This window comes from Orbicella franksi, chromosome 15, assembly GCF_964199315.1.
Source record: "Orbicella franksi chromosome 15, jaOrbFran1.1, whole genome shotgun sequence".
Lineage (NCBI taxonomy): Eukaryota > Metazoa > Cnidaria > Anthozoa > Scleractinia > Merulinidae > Orbicella > Orbicella franksi.
This window is the reverse complement of record NC_138159.1, coordinates 3,197,183-3,219,200: the sequence shown is the minus strand read 5'-3', so window position 1 is coordinate 3,219,200 and position 22,018 is coordinate 3,197,183. Positions and strand designations below refer to the sequence as shown.

At 39.5% G+C, this 22,018-nt stretch overlaps 1 protein-coding gene, 1 long non-coding RNA gene and 4 pseudogenes across 3 annotated transcripts in view; 4 read left to right on the top strand and 2 right to left on the bottom strand.

The window, feature by feature from the left end:
• The window catches only part of LOC145470543 (uncharacterized), a 113,819-nt gene that overhangs the window by 74,892 nt on the left and 16,909 nt on the right, over positions 1 to 22,018 (bottom strand). The gene's annotated exons all lie outside the window — the stretch shown is intronic.
• Positions 68 to 2,328, top strand: LOC145470561 (cyclic GMP-AMP synthase-like receptor 3 pseudogene; annotated as a pseudogene).
• On the top strand, positions 4,079 to 6,226 carry LOC145470144 (cyclic GMP-AMP synthase-like receptor 3 pseudogene; annotated as a pseudogene).
• On the top strand, positions 7,587 to 8,219 carry LOC145470518 (cyclic GMP-AMP synthase-like receptor 3 pseudogene; annotated as a pseudogene).
• On the top strand, positions 12,103 to 15,559 carry LOC145470559 (cyclic GMP-AMP synthase-like receptor 3 pseudogene; annotated as a pseudogene). The gene is made up of 2 exons (XR_014042502.1): positions 12,103 to 12,190; positions 13,124 to 15,559. The product of XR_014042502.1 is annotated as a cyclic GMP-AMP synthase-like receptor 3 pseudogene (transcript).
• On the bottom strand, positions 16,162 to 21,621 carry LOC145470587 (uncharacterized). Its single transcript, XR_014042505.1, has 3 exons — positions 21,125 to 21,621; positions 18,121 to 18,217; positions 16,162 to 17,013 (listed from the first exon to the last, which is right to left on the bottom strand). It is a non-coding gene; the product is annotated as an uncharacterized LOC145470587 (long non-coding RNA).

The following is a 22,018-nucleotide window of genomic DNA, read 5'->3' as shown; positions in this document are numbered from 1 at the left end:
CATGGGTAGATGTAAATTTGTGCTTTAAAGTTAAATATGGCGTTCTCCGATTAAAGTACATCGTTCGCACTTTGTACATTTACAGCGACTAGTTTGGCTGTAAATAGATTATTTACATCTGTGTTCAGACGTTCTGACGTGCTGACGTGCGCACGTAACTGAAGTTAACTGACGCTTGGTGAAAGGTTGGGAGTAAAACCTGATGAACGTACCCATTCCTCGTTTATGGCATATTGCAGATCTAGGTCAAACCAAATTGCATCTCATTGTGGCTGAATAAGGCATGGTGGTGAGGGTTATGTCGAGGAATAAATTTGGAAAATTGAACTCCGCACATGATTTATTCGGCTTTTATTATGTGCGGTTTGCGCGCTTTGTTGTCTCACAGGGGGCTACTACAAAGAGGTCAGTCAACTCCGGCCAGCATCGTACAAACTGACCTCGCTATAAAGGATGTGCACAAGACACAAGAAATTAACTGAAAATTAAATTCCGCTTTAAATCAAATCAAATCAGCTTTAAGGGCTTGTTGTACTCTTCTGCACATGCGCGGCGATTTTGTTTTTGGACCGTCAGTGAAATTTTCAAAGCTAGCTTCGATGTGAAACATCCTCATCAATCTATCTTGTGGGGGCTGTGAAAGTTGTAGTAACATGCGGTTTTCAGGAAATTGTTTGTCATTTAAGGATTTTTATAACATATTTTGGTGTTTTTGTTTACTTGAAGAACTTGTTGTCGTCGAAAGATGGTGTGCAACCCAGCTCGTTCCATACAAAAATTACTATAAAGCCGCTCGAGAAAATCGGAAATTATTCCGGGGAGGTCGAGAATGGTGCTTAGTTGCACGATTTCTATTGGTCAAAAAGACGAGCTGGCTTTCTAACCCATGTAAACAAAGGTCCTTAATTTAATTTGCACTCCACCTAGCGCGGCGCGAAAGCGGAGAACCAATGACGTCTGTTTACTGAAGCTTGCGGGGTTTTATCTTATTTTATATGTTTTATCTTATTTTGCCTCAGACAATGTGGGTTTGGAACTGGCTGGTAGGAGACGACACATTAACAAGGAAACTTCGTAATTATTCTGCCAAGCATGTGAAGATTTCCGAAGCTGACATGACTCTTACAAAAAAGCTGGTGAAAGATTACGTTGAAAACCAGGTCATGTGGTACTGTCGAAAGAAATCCTCGCTTCCCATTCTGAGGCTGGAGTACACCGGAAGCGTGTACGAAAGGCTGAAGACAGAAGCTGCTGATGAAGTGGACGTCATGGTCGTACTGAAAACCACCGCGCCGTGGTTATGGGGTGATCCGGAAGTCATGGTGGAAGATACAGATGTACCTGGGTACGTACGGCTGAAGGCAAGATTGGACACAAAATTTCGCAGGTACGCAGGACCTGAAGGTTACATACATCCTGAGCGGCTTCGCAATGGCTGGTTCTACAGTCTTGTCGAACAAGCAATAAATGATTTCAGATCTAGATCACCGCGTTCTGATGTTGATATGGTTGTGCGAGCCCACGGGCCAGCTGTTCAGCTGGATATCTTCAAGAAGGAATCTGGTATGACGTTGTTGTCAGCAGATCTGGTTCCTTGCTTTCAAATCGGAGCAGACAGCTTCTATGTGGCCAAGCCCTATAGAGGACGAAGATACGTTTCTAGTCCTGGTCTTCTTTGGAGGCAGTCGTTTTCATTAAAGGAAAAAAGCATCTTAGAATACATGGATAGAGATCATGGCTGTAGGCACGAGCTCCTCAGAATCGTCAAAACCATCGTGAACAGGGAGCGAACCTCGCTCGGTAGACTCGAGTCGTACCACTTGAAGACAGCCTACATGCATTATATAAAAGAAAAACGTGGAAACTGGACCAGCCGGAACTCGCTGGGGGAACACTTTGTTGGCTTTCTTGGGGAGCTGCAGAAGGCCCTGGAGAATGGAAATCTTGCGCACTACTGGCTGGGTGGCGTAAACGTTCTGGAAGACATTGATGAGGTGGTGATGAAGAACATGGCATATCGTCTGAAAAGGATCCTGAATAGCGAAGTAGAAAGGGATCGGATTCTTGAATAGCGAGCAGTTTCGCTATTTTTCATTGTTTTCAAACAGACAATGATCACATCGAACTCTACACCCTCCTCTTATTTAGGCCTAACAAGCAAACTAAGCGAAAAAAAAGAACTCAGTAGTGAAATTTAGGATAGGCAATCACAAAGTAAGAATTGAGACTGGTGGATGCCCTATTTGTGCATCTAATCAAATTGAAGACGAATCTCACTTTCTAAAATATTGCAATAAATACTCTATTCTAAGAAATAAATTTTATGAAAAAAATAGAACATATCATTCCGACTTTTGAACAATTATCTTCGTTAAGAGCCATTAGCGAACTATGACTTCTTCAAATCATTATATTAATATTTAATTAGCAAAATTTATTTCATCTTGCTTTGATCTACGCAATATTCTACTTTCAAATCAAACCAATGTAACTTGATTGCTGTATCATGACATTATTATATGATCACGATAGTCGTTACTGTTTTAGTTTTAGTTTACAAAAGCTTTTGCAACACTGTATGTATTTATGGTCATGCAAATAAAGCTACTTGTAGTTGTTGTTGTTGTTGTTGTTATGTAGCTTATTACCAGGTTACAAGACATAGTAACAAATCGGGGATTTAATTTATATATATGAGCTATTGTAAAATTCGTTAGAAGGGCTAATGATATCATTTTAACAAACATTTCGAATTGCAACTACAGTTTACCGTGCGTGAAAACCATACAAGAAATACGTTAGCATTCTAGAGCCCAGACCCTTGGCTTTCTCGACAGGGTCATGCACAAAAGAGAAGAGCTCTGGGGTCGAAAACGATACATTTGTGTCCTGTCTGATATAATCGTATATGCGGCTGGCTTTTTTCCGAATGCCGAACTAGAGATGACGTGGAAACCAAACGATACCAAACAGGGGATGACGTGACATGTATTTTAATCAGTTAGTTGACCTTACGATCGGTGTTCTCCTAAAATTAACAGTCGAAGTCAGAACGTAAGGTAATAATAAGAAGCAAAGTAGAGGATTCTCTGCTGTTGTTAGCTGAAATGTCAAGGTGTTTTCGGATTATATTATGAGTGAAAAATTAAAACAAAAAAAAATTAGAGATATTACATGTAAAAGTGTTGTGGGGGATTCTTTTAAAGCAAATTTAGAGATAGCTGCTGACAGGGGTAATTTCAACAAAGTGTATTTTTACCACGCGTTGTTTACAATGTCGATGAGATCTTCCTACTTAGGGCATATAGCGCTTTCCAGAATCCCATTTATGTTTTCTAGGACAACAACAAGTTCATACAAGAACCAGCCATGACCTATGTATGATCGATCAAGTTGTTTGTCTGGTGTCTAAAAATGTTCCGAAGCAGTAGCTAACAGCAGTAGTAAGTCGTGAGTGGTGGAAGAAACCAAGGATCTTTCTGTGTGGAAGTTACCCCTGAGAATCTCTGTTGTTTGCATCATTAGGTTGGTATTTGTTAAAGTAGACATGAGTTTTCTAGCGATCAGTTCTGTAAAAAGAGATAAAGCAGAGAAACTGCATCGTTTGAATCAAACGCTGGATTTGCCAAATACCACGATTAAGTCAATTCGGAGAAAGAGCAAATTTTGGCAGGAAAATATCGGGTATCGGGAGACTGAAACTAAAAAAAATGCAACAGTGTATTGCAAAGGTTAAGTATACATATTAAACAATTAGATTATTTGCTTGAGATTTCTATCGCGTGATAGTTGACTCGGGCTGCGCCCTCGTCAACTATCACGCATAGAATCGAGAACGAATAATCTAATTGTTTTAGTAAAAATCTACTAGTCGTTCAAACCTTTATCTAAATACTCTTCACAGACACTTCAAAAACGCCAAGAAGCGGCCGTCATTTCGTTAACGAGCGCACACTGCATGCTACGCTACACACTATCTATCACAGAATAGATAGTAAGTAGCGTAGCCAATCAGAGAACGCCATCCGTGATAGAACGCCAGAAGATTTAGACTAAAAAGGGATAGATATAAATGGATAACGCTATCCACCCCTGACTAAACTGGTATGTAGAAATGAAAACAATCTTGTGATGAGATGACACCTTAACCAAGGGCAAGATTTGTTTTGGCTAGAGTCAAAGTTTGAAGTGTCCATTAGTTATTTGCTATTTAAAATACATAATTTTTGCTGAGAAGGTGGCTGGCCTTTTTCGTGATGTGTTGTGAAATATTCCACGAGTCACTTGGTCGATTTTCCAGTGTAAAAAAAAATCTTTCTCAAGTGAGTATGGCGGAAATCTATGTGTCCCGTGAGCTTGGTTGAACCAAGTCATGCGCCAAAACATTCCCGTATGGGGCTGGAAGTTCAAATCCACGGTCTCGATTGAGCGTGGGGGACTGGCTCAGAATTTCCAAGGCCTCACGAATTCTCCTTCTAAAGTTGTTTTCTTCTCAAGCTATGATAGCCGCCTTACTCTCTTCCAACTTGTGGACTGTGTCCACAAGGTGTTAAACGGCGGAACGTGTCGATCCCCGCCATATTCACTTGAGAAAGACGCACATTGACAGCGTCGAAAGCTTTTGATCGCTAAAATATTGACTCTGCTTCCGTCTCTCGTTTCTTACTATGTCTGTTACAGAGTCGGGAAACAATATCTTTACTCGATGTAAATATTTAACATGGCCGGAGAGAATTGCGTATCTATGAAACCTTTCTCATCCATTATGCATTAGGTCATGTAGGCGTTACCGAAAGAGCCCAGAAAAGGCGACTCACTAACAAGAATTCTTCGAAAAATTTTCAATGACAATGTAAAGATCAGCAAAGAGAAGATGCTACGCGCCAAAAAGCTGGTGAAAGATTACGTTGAAGACGAAGTCATTCCTTACTGCAAAAGAAACTCTCCGCTGCCTCTACTGAGACTAGAATACACCGGCAGCATGTACGAAGGGCTAAAGTGCGAGGCCGCCGATGAAGCGGATCTCATGGTAGTTCTGGACACGACCGACTTAGAAGTGGTAGTTGAAGAGGTACCAGGCTATGCTAAGATTAAAGAAGACATCAACTCGACACTTCTCCGTAGATACGTTGACCCATGGGGATATATAATTCCTGCACAGATTAGACTGGCTTGGTTCTGCAGTCTTGTCACCAAAGCTAAGAATGCCTTTGAGTTGAAATTACCACTGTCACCTGTTTGCTTACGAGTGTCCTCTCACGGACCCGCTGTCAAGCTTGATATCATTCTTGATGCCACCGGAGCGAAGGAAACTCTGTTATCAGTTGATCTTGTGTTATGCTTTCAAATTGGGTCCAGCGACTATTACGTGGCCAAGCCTTACGAAGGGAGAAGACCTGTTTCTGATGCTGAGCTTCTCTGGAGGCCATCATTCTCACTCAGGGAAAAAAAGGTGCTGAAGAAAATAGATAAAGAAGATGGCTGTAGACGCGAACTCCTCAGAATCGTCAAAACCATCCTAAAAAAAGAAACGACGTTTGCAGGACTGACGTCATATCACTTGAAGACCGCCTTTATGCACTACATGACTGACACGACCGAAAATTGGTCTGGAGACCGTTCGCTAGAGGAACACTTTCCAGGTTTTCTCGGAAAACTGCAGAGCTATTTGACGGATAGACAACTACCTAACTACTGGCAGCCACGAATGAACCTCCTGAAGGATTTAAACCAAAAAGTACTTGAGCACATGGCTTCTCGTTTAGCAAAGATGAAGGTATGTTCAAAGATGTGCACAGGATGTGTTTTTTCAGAATTGGTACCTCTTAGAGGTCACAAAAGAAATTTCAAGCCACGCCCACAAAACAGGATCTTGGTACCTCTCAAGGATTCTTTTCAAAATTTCCAACGAACACCTCCGTCCTTTTTTATATGGGAGTTACCCCGGGGGCTAGTTTCTTGTAGCGCACTCAATGCCGAAAGTAGTCTCTCTTAACGGCACTTCTAGTAGACGCCTCAAACGGACAGCTGGAGTTGGTCTCCATACTAAAGAATCACCGCTAGGTTTTTAAAATTAGATAGAAGTTTTTAACCACCCATTCACTTAAAACAGACAAACGACTCAATTTAAACAGTCAAAAGATACTCAAGGGATGTTTTTAGGCAAAAAATAAACAAGTAACCTCCGCTAAATCCCTTGAAGTTTATGTCGATCAAAATACAAACTGGGAGTGTCATATTGAAAATACCTTTAAGACGATAGCTTGTGCCATTGGTGCAATTAAACGAATTCGGCATCTCACTCCATTTAATAATGTTTTAATTAAAGTTTATAATAGCCTTGTTCAACCACATTTGATTATTGCAATGTAGTGTGGGGTAACTGTAACAAGGGTCTTTCTGAAAAACTGCAAAGGCTTCAAAATCGCGCAGCTCGCACTCTAATGTCTTTGAACTATGATAGTAATTTGGATGATTTGTTCCGGGCATTAGGGTGGCGAAGACTCTACTATCATAGATTAAAACGGAACTCTATCCTAATGTATAAAACATCAAATGGTATGACACCTGATTATCTGAGATCAAGATTCGTATATCGTGACCACGTAAATGCTTGTCGTTTAAGGAATATCGAACTGAATTAGTTCTTCCACAACCTCGAAATTGTAAATCTTAAGAGAGGTTTTTCGTACAGCGGAGCTCAGTTGTGGAACAACTTACCTATAGACGTCTATAGACCTAAGACAAGCATCTTCACTGACCGATTTCAAATCTAAATTAAGTCGCCACAGTTTAAAGTAATATCTTTAATTTAAGTAAATTTTTAGACACGGCCTCCATGAAAAGCAGTTTTTTTTTCCTTTTTTAATTTTTATTGTAGTTAGGCAGATAGGTAGATAGTCCAGTAACTTTGTTGACTGATGGTAAAACCGTGAATAAACAAAGTTATCTTATCTTATCTTATCTTATCTATACTTCAGAGCGGATAATAACTGTTACATTCGACTACATTTGGGCACCTTGTTCTTAGCTCTATATCTAGTATTTTATATTTATATACTTCAATTAATGTATTTTAGTTGAGTAGCGTACACGACCCCACAAGCTGTGAAGCTTTAACTCTTACCGTGTCAAAATAAAGGTTTTATGTTATGTTACAACATTAGTTAGATGCATTTAACTCTTTTCATCTTAAACAGAGAAAGGCAACAAGCTTTCAAGAAACTTGCGACAAAATCCTGCTGAGCCAGAATTTTCGTAAATATTCCGCCACGCACTCGACAACTAGACACGTAACAGATGGCAGGGCGGTGGAGAAAGCGTTGTTTTCCTCGCACGGATTACAGAGATTGCAGTTCTTGAACAGCGATGAACGTAAGTGCATGGTCGTGCTCTTTTCCGAGCTCTTTTTGGTTGTCACAACCGTCATTCAAAGGGATGGCATCCTTTATTTGCTGAGGTAGCATGATGTAAACCAAGCCTAAGACCATTACTGTTGCTTCACTCCTCCCGATCGTTTCTCGAATGGTGACAGCGCACTAGGAGAACACTTCCTTGGTTTTATGAGCAGATTGCGCGGCTTGCTGATGAAGGGTCATGTCCTGGAAGGCATATCTAAAGGAAGGATTTCTCTGGTGAAAGACGTCATTGAAGGCCAGGTCATGCGTTACTGCCTACAGAACTCCAAACTTCCAATCCGGAGAGTGGAGTTCACTGGCAGCACGTACGAGGGGCTGCAAACTGAAGCTGCTGAGAAAGTGAGTGTCATGGTAATTCTCAAGACAACAAAATCATGGCTCTGGGGGCAAGAAGTGGAAACAGATTTCACTTATGTGCCATGGTACGTACGTCTCAAAACACGTCGGCGCTCGAAATTTCGCAAGTATGCAGATCCTGAAGGATACATAGATCCTGAGCAGCTTTCAAGTGGCTGGCTTGACAGTCTTGTTGCCCAAACAGTACAATATAGCAGAGAGAGGTGGTCATCAACTTCTGACGTCAATTTAGCCGTGTGTACGAACGGGTCCGTGGTTGAGCTTGACGTCATCAAAAAGCAAACTGATGAGATACTGTTGACAGCTGATCTCATTCCTTGCTTTCAAGTTCAGTCTGGTGACTACTTTGTAGCCAAACACTACATTAGGACACCTGTTTCGGGTTCTGAGCTTCACTGGCGGCAGTCGTTTTCACTGAAGGAGAAAGAAATACGGACTACCTAAACTGCACAAACCTGGTATACCGATGCGACCTATAGTGTCATTCTGTGGGTCCCCTACGTATCAACTATCTAAGTACTTGACGACCATACTGCAACCCCTTACTGACAAATCAAGACGCAAACTACAATCTACGGAGAACTTTATTGGCGCTATTAAGACAGTACAGATTCCTGACGACTATAAACTTGTGTCTTTTGATGTGAAATCACTGTTCACCAGTATTCCACTTCAGTTGGCATTACAGTGTACCGAGACCGCTATACAACAATCTACTGTTAAACTACCGTTACCTACAGAAGACATCATGGACTTACTGAACCTTTGCCTCACATCGACTTACTTTCAGTACAACGATAAACACTACAAACAGTTGCATGGAACAGCAATGGGGTCGCCTGTTTCTGTTGTTGTCGCAGAAATTGTGATGCAACACGTGGAGGAACGCGCCCTTGCAACTTGCCGACAAACGATACCGCTTTGGTTACGCTACGTTGACGACACCTTTACCACCGTTCACAAAGACGAAATTGACGATTTTCACGACCACCTAAACGAACAGAACGCCGACATCCAGTTTACTAAAGAGATCGAAGAAAATGGAAAACTTCCTTTTCTAGACTGTTTGGTAAGCCGCGACAACAACGAACTACGAACGACAGTGTACAGAAAACCGACGCATACCGACAGATTACTTGACGAATCATCCTACAACCCGACTTCACACAAAGCCACGACTATAAAGACTTTGACGAGACGAGCGCAACTAGTTTGTGACACACCGGACAGCTTACGTGACGAAAACAGATACCTTGAACGTGTTTTTCACAAAAACAACTACAACGCTGACTTTATTAGACGAAACATTTACCGACCTACTGAAGCTGACGCTACGAACAGGAACCCTACACCTGTTACTACAGTGACTATACCTTACATTAAGGGTACTTCTGAGACCATCTCACGGATCCTACAGCCCTACAACATTCGTGTAGCCCACAAACCTACAACTACGTTACGACACTTACTGACCAACGTGAAAGACAGAGACGAACCTAACGACAGACAAGGAGCAGTTTACAAGATCAAATGCTCCGACTGCCAGGCTTCCTACATTGGTGAGACTGGCAGAAACCTTAACACGAGACTTACTGAACACAAACGAGCCACGAGAAATGGTGATGCCAACAATCACATTGCTGTACATCATCAACTGACAAACCACAAAATTGACTGGGACTCTGCTCAGTGCTTAACCTACAGTACAAACTATTTTCAACGACTGACTCTGGAAAGCTGGTACACTAACCTAGAACAGACGCCTCTTAACAGATGTCAACAACTACCGGCGCCTTACAAACGACTTATCCACGACAGAAACGAAACCGACAAACGGACTTCTAACAGACCGTCTTAACAATACACGGACCAAAAACCGACCTATTTCACTAACAATAGACGGATCGAAACCCACCAATGACTGATGACAAACTTTACACGAGTCTTTCAGCCAATACCATCATGGCTATATTGACCAATCACGTTCAACGGACCAGACTTATAACATCATCGACTGACAAACACTATTCACTTGACTCTGAAGATGACTTCCGCTCAGGTTGTCGAAACGTCAGTCACCAACAACAGTTCTTTTCAGAACTACACTCACCCGGACGATCACACTATACGAACTAATATTCTTTCTGAGAATTTGGTGATAAAGCAAGACAATATCCCCTTGTTGATGAGCTTTGTTATCCTCATAAAATAGCGCCTATCTCGAAAGTACTGTACATATTTATGTTGTTTTAAATTTTTAAGCTAGACGCAAGACCCCACAAGCCAACCTGTTGCTTTAAACAAAATCGTGTTTAAATAAAGGATTGTTGTTGTTGTTGGTCTCCGCTTAATGTAGATTTGGCTGTACTCGACTACCGAAAAATAAGATATTGAAAATCACAAAATTGATGAGCTGTATGAATTTCCGAGTGATTCAAGGCGTGATAAAACTTTTTAGACGAGAAGCGGACAGGAGAACTGAGGGGAATTCGAACGAGGCGTATCGCTTTTATTTACACGGAATTCCAGGGTTACAGTAAATATCAAACTGTGGACATATCGCGAAATAATATGAACAAATAGTTGATGACTAGCAGAAAAGACATTTCACGGCTCTGGGTGTTCTGCAGTCACTGGTATCGTCTTGGAAAGGGAAGAAAAAAGAAAACGAAAAGGGAAAATGAAGAAATTAAATAATTACAACATGAAGTATTCGTATTTGGTTACCCAACCAAGTAGGAACCCAGCCTTAGGGGGCTGAGTTTGGTTGATCTGACGAGACGCGCCGCTGTCCTTGTGGTATAGTGATTCCAACCCGAACACAGTTTTTCATTTCTAAGATCTCTTAAAAGATAACAACCGGAGAAAGAAAACAATTTCGAAGCCCGCACCTGGAATTGAGACCCCAGAACCTACGATCGTATATGCCTAACTGAAGATCAGTTTTCTATCTCATCAAAGGGATATATACTATACACACAACCTTATATCGATTGAGCGGTCAATCTCTCCTGAACCGCATGAGGCAATGGATGGGCTTAGCCGGATGGAGACGAAGAAGACGTCAGAAAAGAAATAAAAGGGCAAGAAAATTACTGATATTGGCAGGGAAAATGAAGAACGAAAAATAGGAAAGAAAATTAGAAACCGCAATACAGGGATTTTATTATTGAACAATGCAACATAATGGCATAGGAGGAACAGAATGCTAAAACCGTAAAACAGATTTTATCTTATCGGTCCATGTCGTAATTCCATTAGTATAAACCAAGCGTAATACAAACAGTGAACATGCGCTTATACTGTCTTATGCTATGAGTATTTTTTTACCTTAGGATATTTCGTGCGAACTTTGCAAAGCGACATTTCTTCATCTTGAAAAATATCACCGAAAGGTTATTAGAGATTCGGAGATGTTTTGAACAAAACACTGCTAATTTTGATTGACATGGGGCGCCATCTAATTAATTGATTGACTAATTAATTAATTAATTGATTGATTAATTAATTAATTAAAATATGAATTAGTTTTAATTAATAAAAGCGTTCGTGATTTTATCCGAAGTTAAGAAACCTCGAATATGAAATTACACTGTGAGTAAATGCCTAAAAATAATTTACAGAAAACTCTTAGAATAGCATTTTTTTCCCATGTGCTTATATTTTAGGTAGAGAACTATCAAAAGCATATATCATATTTAAGAGAAAATGGTGACATAAGATTTTATGCTTGCGAACAGTCCTGTCTTGGTCTTTGTTTACCTAGCAGATATAAATTAAAACACTGTACCACTCACTTTAAGATTGTTAAATCTGTCATCTTCATAACTTACGAATGCGTATAAAATGGTCAATGATGACTGACCAATGGGCGAATAAATGAAACGATGGAAGGAGTGAAAAACCAGTGGCCCTCATATAAATATTTACAGAATAAAAAGATGAACTAAAAAAATTAACAATATGGAAAGTTTCTCATAAAAGACTAAATTATGAGACACACTAAAATATTAAAAAGGAAAGCATCGAATCAAGTCTAACAATTGAAACTAGAATATTAAAAACTTAGACGATAACATGGTCCAGGTTCTTATAACTGTCCATAAAATGTTTAAAAATGGATTTTTTTTTTCGAAAGCTTCTTAGCGCTTTGAAAGCATTATAAGCTCGAGATTATTTTGTTCAGTCATATTATTATCCCAAGTAACGGATTAGATTCCTGGAAATTATTAACATTTTTCCGAGAAAAACCGGAAGTAGCGTAATAGGCTCTGACAGAGATTTTGATTGGTTGAAAATACCAGTTGGCACTTTGTACTTTACACAAGACATCAATACATTTAGTACCTAAGATCTTTTTGCTTTGGATTGACTAATTTTCACCATTTCGCGATTTCACGCCTTGCAAAAATCAGGTAAGTTGTTAGCGACTGTTCTTTACCGCTGTATTTGAAAGAAGAGCACACATTTCCAAAAGAAACTACTGCCACGTTTTGTTTACAATGTGCTATTAAATATGGTAGCGAATTACCGAGTCTGTCTTCCATCGGTCGATATCAAACGAACTAAATAAGTTGTTTCTGTATAGAACATATCTATTAATTCCTTAATTTTAAGTTTAGCTGCTTGCTTGGGCGGACAGCGTTGAGAATTGACGATGTAAATACAACTGTTTTCAGAGGTGATTTTAAAGCAATCCTCGCCTTCGAATATTTTGAATTATAAACGCCATTTTAATCCTTCGAAGTTGTAGGGCCGCTATTGTTCAGTAATTTTGATCGATCCGAAAGTAAGACAAATATAATGTAGCCGTTCTCGTTTAGTCGAGATATTTGCTTTCATTTTGGCGGATGACAACAAATCCTGGCCTGGGAAGATATAAATTTGTGTTTTGGAATTATTATTATTATTCTCGTCCTCAGTACAGCTTTACACCGTTCACATCTTGTAAGTTTACAGCGATCAGTTTGGCTGAAAATAGATTATTTAAAACACTCGTTTTGATACTCCTGGTGAAAGGTTGGGAGTAAAACCTGAACATTGATTTCGGAGATTTGGTACACTTAAATTATGTTTCCCGATTGTAAACGTTTGTATAGGACAGGGCAGGTTATGTTATGAAAGGATTGGAGAAATATGCCATGATAGGGAGAGAAGAGCGAGGAATGGTACAGGTGATCCTTTTGATGTTGGGATTTGGGTAGATCCGCAGCCTCGTTTGTACTGACGTCTCCATCAAAATACGTTGCTTTAGTATTTCCTTCGAGAACATCTTGTCATTGATTGAATTAATGATTTTGAATAGTAGTTACATGACTTACAAGCGAGATTGGTCTTTTTTTAATCAGATAATGGCACAAGCGCAGGCCATCAGAGGAGATTCGTTAACGAGAAAGCTTCGTAATTATTCCGTAAAGTACGTGAAGATTTCCGAGGTTGAGATGTCTGACAGTAGAAGACTGGTGAAAGATTATATTGAAGACCAGGTCATGAAGTACTGTCAGCAGAATTCCACACTTCCCATCTTGAGGCTGGAGTACACTGGGAGCGTGTATGAGAGGTTGAAAATCGAAGCTGCCGATGAAGTGGACGTCATGGTAGTGCTGCAGACGACTAGGTCAGAAGTTGTACTCGAAGGCTGCGGAGTACCTGGTTATGCCCGGCTCAAGGCAAGAAGTGACTCAAAGTTTCGCACCCGTGATTATGCAAACGCGGAGGGCTACATAAATCCTGAACGCCTTCGAAATAGCTGGTTCTACAGTCTTGTTGTCCAAGCAGTCAATAATTTCAGAGCTTCTAATGTAAACATGGTTGTGCGAGCCCATGGCCCAGCAGTTCAGCTTGATATCGTCAGAAAGGGAACAAACCAGAAGTTACTATCAGCAGATCTTGTTCCTTGCTTTCAGGTCGGGCCAGACATGAGCTACTATGTGGCCAAGCCGTATACAGGGCGCAGACAAGTTTCCAATCGAGATCTTCTTTGGAGACAGTCGTTTTCATTGAAGGAAAAAGGAATCCTGGAGTACATGGATAGAGATCATGGCTGTAGGCACGAGCTCCTCAGAATCGTGAAGACGATTGTAAAGAGGAATCCGACGTACTTCGGGAGTCTGGAGTCATACCACTTGAAGACGGCCTTTATGCATTACATGAAGAGAGAGGCCCAGGGTTGGAGTAGCGGGAACGCATTGGAGAAACATTTCCTTGGTTTTCTCAGGGCGTTGCAGAGCTATTTGGAGATGAGTAATCTTCCTCATTATTGGCTGCCCGGCGTAAATCTTCTGGAAGACATCAACCCAGTGGTAACCAGAAACATGGCGGACCGTCTAAAGAGAATTCTGAACAGCGACGCGGAAATGAATAAAATTCTTGCATGAATCGGATTGAATAGATTTGGTTACACTCGAGATCTGAATTACATTAGCAGTGTATTAACAGTTTAATCGTATAGCTTGCTGTGACATTAAGACAAAAGTCTCTAGACTAAGAAATATAGTGAAGGACGTCACCTATCTAGGTCAAGCATGATTAATTCGAAAGCTTTGTGTTGCTTGAACCACTGGGAAATAATCTCAAAATCGAATCGATCACAAAATTAGCATGGAGTTAATTACTTGCTATTTATTTCCAGAGAGTGTAAAAAAGCTTTGTAAGATTAAAAGTGCAGAATTGCAGAATTTGATGGCGTCAGTAGGTATCCATTTGAGATATTGCATGGATATAGGGTCCATGCAGGAGCCATAATCGGGGACGGAGACCGTAAGCGCGCGCCATTTCTAGTATTGGGGTTGTCCCAGGGACGGGGGAGAACACTCTGCGACGCCTGGCACTTTTTCCGTGTTTGGATCATCCACCAAAAAGTGACGTCACATCCGGTAAAAAAGCGGGCTGAGCGGCAAAATCAAATTTGAATGCGACATAATCGTTCTCTCAGTAAGTAAAATGGTTATATTTCGTAATCGGCGGGATATTTCTAACGTTTTATTTGGCCATGAGAAACAAAATTTTGTCGTCTTCCTCGTCATATCGTTTGATTGAGGAAAAGAACGATTATTTATTCAAAAACATGCTGTTTTGAAGACGTGTGTTTTTACGAAATGTCGTCGTTTCTTCTTCGCTGAATTCCACAGGAGCCATCGTTTGCGTGGAAATAATGATTTGTAGGTAAGTTGCACTCAATTCAAATATCCTATTCTCTTAGGTAGGCATTACACTAAGAGAAAAGCGCTGTGTCAGTTTTCTAGACGTGGGAGCACCTATTTAACAGAAGCCCATTTTTCAAATTTTCCCTTGACAAACACTTGAGAGTAACGTAGGTGTTAAACATAGGCAGGCCGTGAACCCCTTAAAAATAAACAAGATATTCTTATGGGCGATTTAGTAATTTGGGCATCTCGTGTTTTTTTCAGTTATAATCTAATTTATTTTTCCGTTTCAACAGTGTTCAGTGTCAGCGACACTATAAAGTTTCAATACTCCCCCCCCCCCCCCCTCGGATCCTATGAGGTCAAGCATGCATGCACCTTTCATTTCTTCAATTCCTTTCGTTTGCCTTGTTTGCTGACCAAGTTCCTTATCTTTTAATACTTGCAGCTTATTTTGAAAGGTTACTCACACATTTTGCCTTATTCTGAATGTGCTTTCTCTATATAAGCTTACATCAAGACATTTCAGTCCCAGGGAATGACAGAACACTAGCAATTCTGACAATTCTCTCTCATAGAGTTCAATTATTTTAATTCATCACACTTTCAATGTGCGATCTTAACAAACTGTTTGCAAGCAGTAATGAAATATCATGCCCCAACACCCAGCCATAAAAGGAAGTCTGGGAACAGGTAGTAGCAACAATGACACTGCCAGGCAGGTGAATGTTACAAGCTATTATGAACTCATGTCTGACAATGATGAGTGACCATGAAACATGGTGCAGTGGAACTGAACACACAGACTACGAGTGACATTGCTAGTGTTAGTGTTGTGAAAGTGATTGCTAGCTAGTAGTGTCTGTGAGCTTGGACCAGACCAGAAAAGACAAGGTTCAATACCAGAAGTTGTCTGAGAGTAACAAGTTTGTACTCAAAAACTGAAGCTGCCTGATCAGACCAGTCTTAAAGCCAGCTTCATCACAACTTGTCAAGAGTTCCTGAATTGTGTATGTGGGAGGACTCCATGTAATGACATATATGGGGAAGCTCTGCTCAAAAGTTTTCAGGCTTCAGATACAACTATTAAAGGGTAAGGGATTTCTGACAAGTTGAATTCAGGTGTATGAAAGGGTACGGAAATCTTTCTTTTACGGATTTCCCTTTTTCTGGTTCTAAAATGTTGTTGATAATCTCTCATTTACTCTCCCGAGCCAGAATGAGGGGATTCTGATAAATTGTTCAAAGAGATATTTTAAAACTTCTCTCTATGGGTTTAGAAAAGGGATACAGTATTAAGGGGTTGGACTTTGAGATGGAGCTTCACCATTAAGAACTACGTAGAATACCTCCCCTGCCGCCCCTCCTTGTGTAACAAGGATGTTCAAATTGTTTTCTGGAAAAAGCAATTATCAGTAAAAAACAAAACAGTACCAATTTAAGGGATTGTGTGATTATCAATGTAAGTTCCCATTTGTATTTTGAATTAAAATGGGCCTAACGTTATCCACAACAGTATAAAATAACCATACTTTGCAGCTTCATAGAGACTCAATCTGATAATGAAAACATTACTTTTATATTTCCCTTCCTTTGTACGTTGTGATATTTTTAGGGAAATTCTCAAAAAGTCCCCCTCCCAAAGAAAAGAAAATATGAAAATAAAAATAACTTTTCTTTAATCTTGAAAATGATCTCTGCAATAAAAATGTCATTTTTATGGCTCTTTATCATCTTGAAGTGTGTTGTGAAGAAACTGCTTATTAGGAAAATATAAATGTTCAATGGAAAAAATGAACAGAAAAAAACAACAAACTCTTCTTTCAGAGGAGCTCCTATATTTTATAATTTTTGTAAACCTCTTACAGAATGCAACTTTTGGTTAGGTTGCACTTCACTGTCAAGGAAGAAATCACACCAGAGAGGCTTTGTATCTTTATTATGATTTGCATTATCAGTAAAAAAAATTCACACTTGGACAGGTCCACCGACACTCTTACATGTATGTTAAAGATGGGAAAAAACAGGTTCAGCATCATCTAAATCAAGGGATTGTATGCCAGTGTGGGGTGTATATGCCAGGAGGTAACCACCTAAGAAAATACAAACACTAAAATTAAAATTAAACAACAACTGAGAACTTTTAGAGACCTCCATCAGTCACAAAAAGACCAAGAACCAGATCTTTTCAGTTTAACAAATTGACATCAGTTTTTCATGCATCTGTCTTGAACATTATTGATCATGAATTCTGCTGTGGATCCACGGGGCAATAGCATACACTCATCCGCAAACGCAGGAAAAACTGACATCAATTTGTTTTTTTAAAATAACAAACTCATTGCCAAATTGTATGCTCTTGCTCATTGACACGCCTCTTAAATTATAAATTTATGTGCCTACAGGTCCGCTTATTGATGATGAAAATTAGCCAATGAGTGCACAACAATTTCTACAGTTATCGTAAAAAGTATAATTTTTCTTAGTAATGATTATTTTGTTAGTAAGAGTTTCAGAGGAAAAGTCCAGTGTAAAAATGTTATCTCTACAGAAAAGAATAATTTAGTTTAACAAGAGGAATTCAGAAGAACACTGATTAAGAAGAGAAATAAAGTGCATCTCTTGTTTGCATTTCTCTTGTGGGTATTTGCTCATTTACCTGACATATGAAAAACAAGATATAATGTATAATTTCTACCTCTGCTGTCAATTTTTCAAACCAGTTGTTTTCACTTTCAGAGTGGTTCTTAAAAAGAATCACAAGCACACCACTCACCCCCTCAGTCCCTATTCCTACCCTACAACAGTACAGCCAGGATCCCATATCAACCCCCCAACATAACTTACCATAATACTCCCTTACTACAATACAATCTTTTTTATTATGTTGTACAGACATACCTAGATTAAACCATCAGATCTCTGACCTTTTGGTCCACTTCATCTCCACTAGGCCACGAGAGCAATCAGTGCAAATTTATTTATATTTGTTGGTCTAATTTATTATTGCTCTCAGATTTCCCCTTCCCCTTTGATGAAATTAAATTGATTTAAAAAAATAAACTGCTGTAAACTAATTAAAGCAGCTCTAGATAGAAATTGAGCCATAAAATTACTACAATTTTGGTATGAGGATATTAAAATAACTATAAGTTATTAATATCCATGTGTTCTATTGTAAAGAAAGTGTAACTACTTACCGATAAATTGAACTTCATTGTCAGAGACAAAAACCTAAAAACATCTAAACACAGGTCAGTGAAGACATTGCCAGTTTTGCTTTTGCCAACAACCACTCTGTGTCAAAAATATAGAAGATAATGACAAAATCAGTAACAAAACCAACCTCTGTTAATTCAATAACCACACCAAATTCCCCTCCAAAATTCTCTTCAATGTCTTACAGTAACAACAACATAACTTCAGCATAACTTCAACTCAATGCTTTAACATGCTTCTCTCATTAAACTTTTACCCCTTGAGTCAGAATTTGTAGGTGTATCACATAGAATTTCACAAAAGATTAAAAATGCTGTTAAACTTTTGCAAATATCAACATCATGTGTAAAATATGCAAATGAGGTGACTGATGATGTCATACACTCAACCCAATATTACATCAAGTTGGTAGGCTCATAGTTCTACTGGAAACACACCTATGGCTATTAAAATTATACACAGCCTGTATTTTCCCATGGCAACTCACTCTTTTCTAGTACCCTCTAACCTGAGGCCACAACTTCGACCTTATAATATTAATATGCTTGCTGGATCATGCAGATGAGGCACCATTGGCAAATATCAAAATGGAAAGCCAAAGGTGGCCAGAAAAGCCTATATCAGAGAAGGTTGAAACCCAGTATGTTGCCAAGGTAACAACACTGTTAAGCTCATATTATGGAGGACATCTGCACATTTCATCATAATACAGCACTTTTAAAGCACTGTCCCTAGGAGCCTATGGTTTCTTGTATCTGGACAATAGTTCAAAACTTGTCCGGGGGACTGGATGATCTAAATGGTAGGTGGGAGACTCCCAGAACATTGAGGAGAGTTGCAAGGAAGATTGTAAAACTAGCTCCTTGGGGCACTCATTAGACACTAACACTACTAACATGACTGAGTTTGGACAATATACATATTGTTTTTTTGGATACACGTAAACAATGTACTGCTACTGGTCATACAAGAGGTACCTTGCTACTGAGTTAAGTCTTAATGTGTGTATTTAAAGGAGGTCACTCCAAACATGTATATTTTTTGTCAATGCTATATGAAAACCTTGCACTTTAAGGTTAGCCACTCACAGAAGTTTCAGCCTCTAAAGTGCAGGTTTTCCCTATGAAGTTCACCTGCAAAGAAGCCCAGGTCCCATTTTCGTGTCCTAATGGCTTCCGACAGTTTTCTCTGTGTGCCAGGATTCCAGCGTCTTTCTTATACGGCTTTCTTATTCTTACACTGGAATCCTGGCACACAGCAAAAACTGTCGAGGCTGACAACAATTCATGCCCTCTGCCAGGACAATATAACATTCTTTTAAACAAACGCTAATTTTACACTTTTAGCATTCTCACATTCTTTCACATGTATTCTATTTAATATATGCCATTCGCTTGTTATATTCAAAATTCTTAGGTCTATTTTATCATTTCATTTTTGTCCGTTGAAGACAGCAGACTGGCTGTTGAAAGCTCACAATTTTAAACAATTTTACCAGAGAACATTTTTTTACCTCTTTTATAACGAATCCTGGTATCGGATCTTCAATATTTTAAGCAAACAATCACTTCAAGATCAAACCAAGCTAGAATTTTCAGCCCACCCACAATGAAGCAATCACACCTGACCTTTGTGAATTATTTGATGCATGCATATGAGACAGCCATTTTTCATTTTTTCTTCATGAGATGGAAGGTAGATGCCATTTAAACATTGATCACATAATGAACAAAAGTCCTGTTGCTACAGAGCTACATTGTACCCCCACCAGATTAAAAGAAGATGAGGTGCTGAAAACAGATCTTTGGAAGAACTAAAAAAAGCTGTGTAAACAACCACCAGAGGCCTGTCTTCCCACAGCATCTCTTGTTGAGTTAATTTAATATAGAACATAACTTTAAAATCTCAAAATGGTTGAATTAACTAATTATGAAGTCCTACAAGTATGAGAATTTCAGATTGTATGATTGCAACCAAGTATGAAGTTTGATAGAGAAACAATGGTAAATTTTATAATTCTACTTAACAATGTTATTGAATTGCGAGTTCAAGATTCCCATCAGATGATAATATGGTTGATACAGCCTCAAACTATCACCTTGAAGAAGTCTAGACCTCATAGTCCAATTCTTGAAAAGGAAGACAGAAGATGTTCTCTATTTTATTATTAATAAATAATAATTTACAGGTTAAAGCTAATTACAAGATAAAATCTGAATTCTCTCCAGCATTTAATTATGAACCACTTTACAGTACCCGGGAGGAGGGGGGTACTCCCAGAAAAAAAACCCAAAACCCTTACTCTATTGATCACCAAAATCTGAGATTTTCCGTACCCTATTTATGCCCGGACCAAAAATTTGACAACCTATTTACAACCGTTGCCACTGACACAGTTGCCCTAAACATAAGTTTTGAAGCCCTTTTGTTTATGGTCTTATCAATAATGATGAAAAAGTAGTTTCTTCTAAACAACATTACCCAATTCAAGACTACAGTAGAGTACAAAACCCATACCCTATTTAAGACCAAAGTGGCCAAAATCGAGACCCTATTTATGACCAAAACGGCTGAAAAACCCTACCCTTTGGGGCCACACATACCTATATAGTGCATATAAGGGAGCAACCCCCCTGCTCTGGGTCACAGTAGAAGTGGGTACCTGTCAAAAGTGGGGGTTAAGTTAAGAGGTAAGGATATACCATACCATTGGGAGCTAACCCTAAACAGGCCAACCCCCTCTTTTTGAACTGCCCAAAGAAGTTGATCCCCAGACCGAAATTGCAGTTGAGACAATACAGAGGAATGTACAATTGACTGAAGCAAAGTTCTACTCATCTGGAATGCTTCATCCCTTTGCTGATCTTTTCGGGGAAATCTGATATCCCCAAAGTACGCATTTACAATGAACTCTAGCTTTCAACATAGATTATTTCTTACAGAGAAAAAAGTATTCAACAATAGATACGGAAATAGGATACTAACCTTGAGTAGACGATTTTCCACCACACGCACGTGGCTTCTGTTAAACATGTTCCCATAGTACACAGTGCAAACTATGGCCAGCAATACTTCATCCAGATTGTTGTTAACATTATAGGCTATTGCACCTAGCGTTATCACCGAATCACGAACAATAAGAACCAAAAGTCGGAACAACCCCAGTTTTGCAAATGTGTAAAATTCGCCATTCGATGACAGAAGGCTCTCCGTTATTTTCCTTCAAAACAATACTAAACTGTTTTCTTTTGCCGAAAGTTCTGCTTAAAAAGTCGAAGAAATGTGCCTAAAACATCTTTCTATCTTCAGTATGAAAGGACACGAACCTGATGGTTTGCAAATAGAGGAAAAACTTCCCCAATCGAAACGCCATTTTTTCGCTTTGTGAAACGAGCTGCGCGGCGCAGTTTAAACCGGATGTGACGTCACTTTTTGGTGGATGATCCAGATACGCAAATTTCAGGAGTCTTCTGCCCCGCCCCTGGGTTCCCCTGGGTTGTCCTCATGATATGGGACAATAATTCTATTTTTAGAACAACTTGCGCCATCACCTGCGGCACGCGCGCGTACATGCAGCCAGGATTTTTGCGGATGTCGCGCGGGGGAAATGGCGTCCGAAATTCCCGAATTTTTTCATGTTTTTTGCCCACAACTCAACGCGTTTACGTCTGTTGGAATTTTGCTTAAGTATTTTCGTCGTAAGCTGCTCCAGTTTGAGTGAAGTAAGACAGTGTCGAATTTAGGTATGTTCCGCTGTAAGCTTATATATATCGCTGACCAAGTTGTGTTCCGACGGATGCTGTTTTTACATGAGCTGTACATTACTCCACTTTAAATTTCACATATGTTGAAGATTAACAGCTTTTCCATTACACAGCA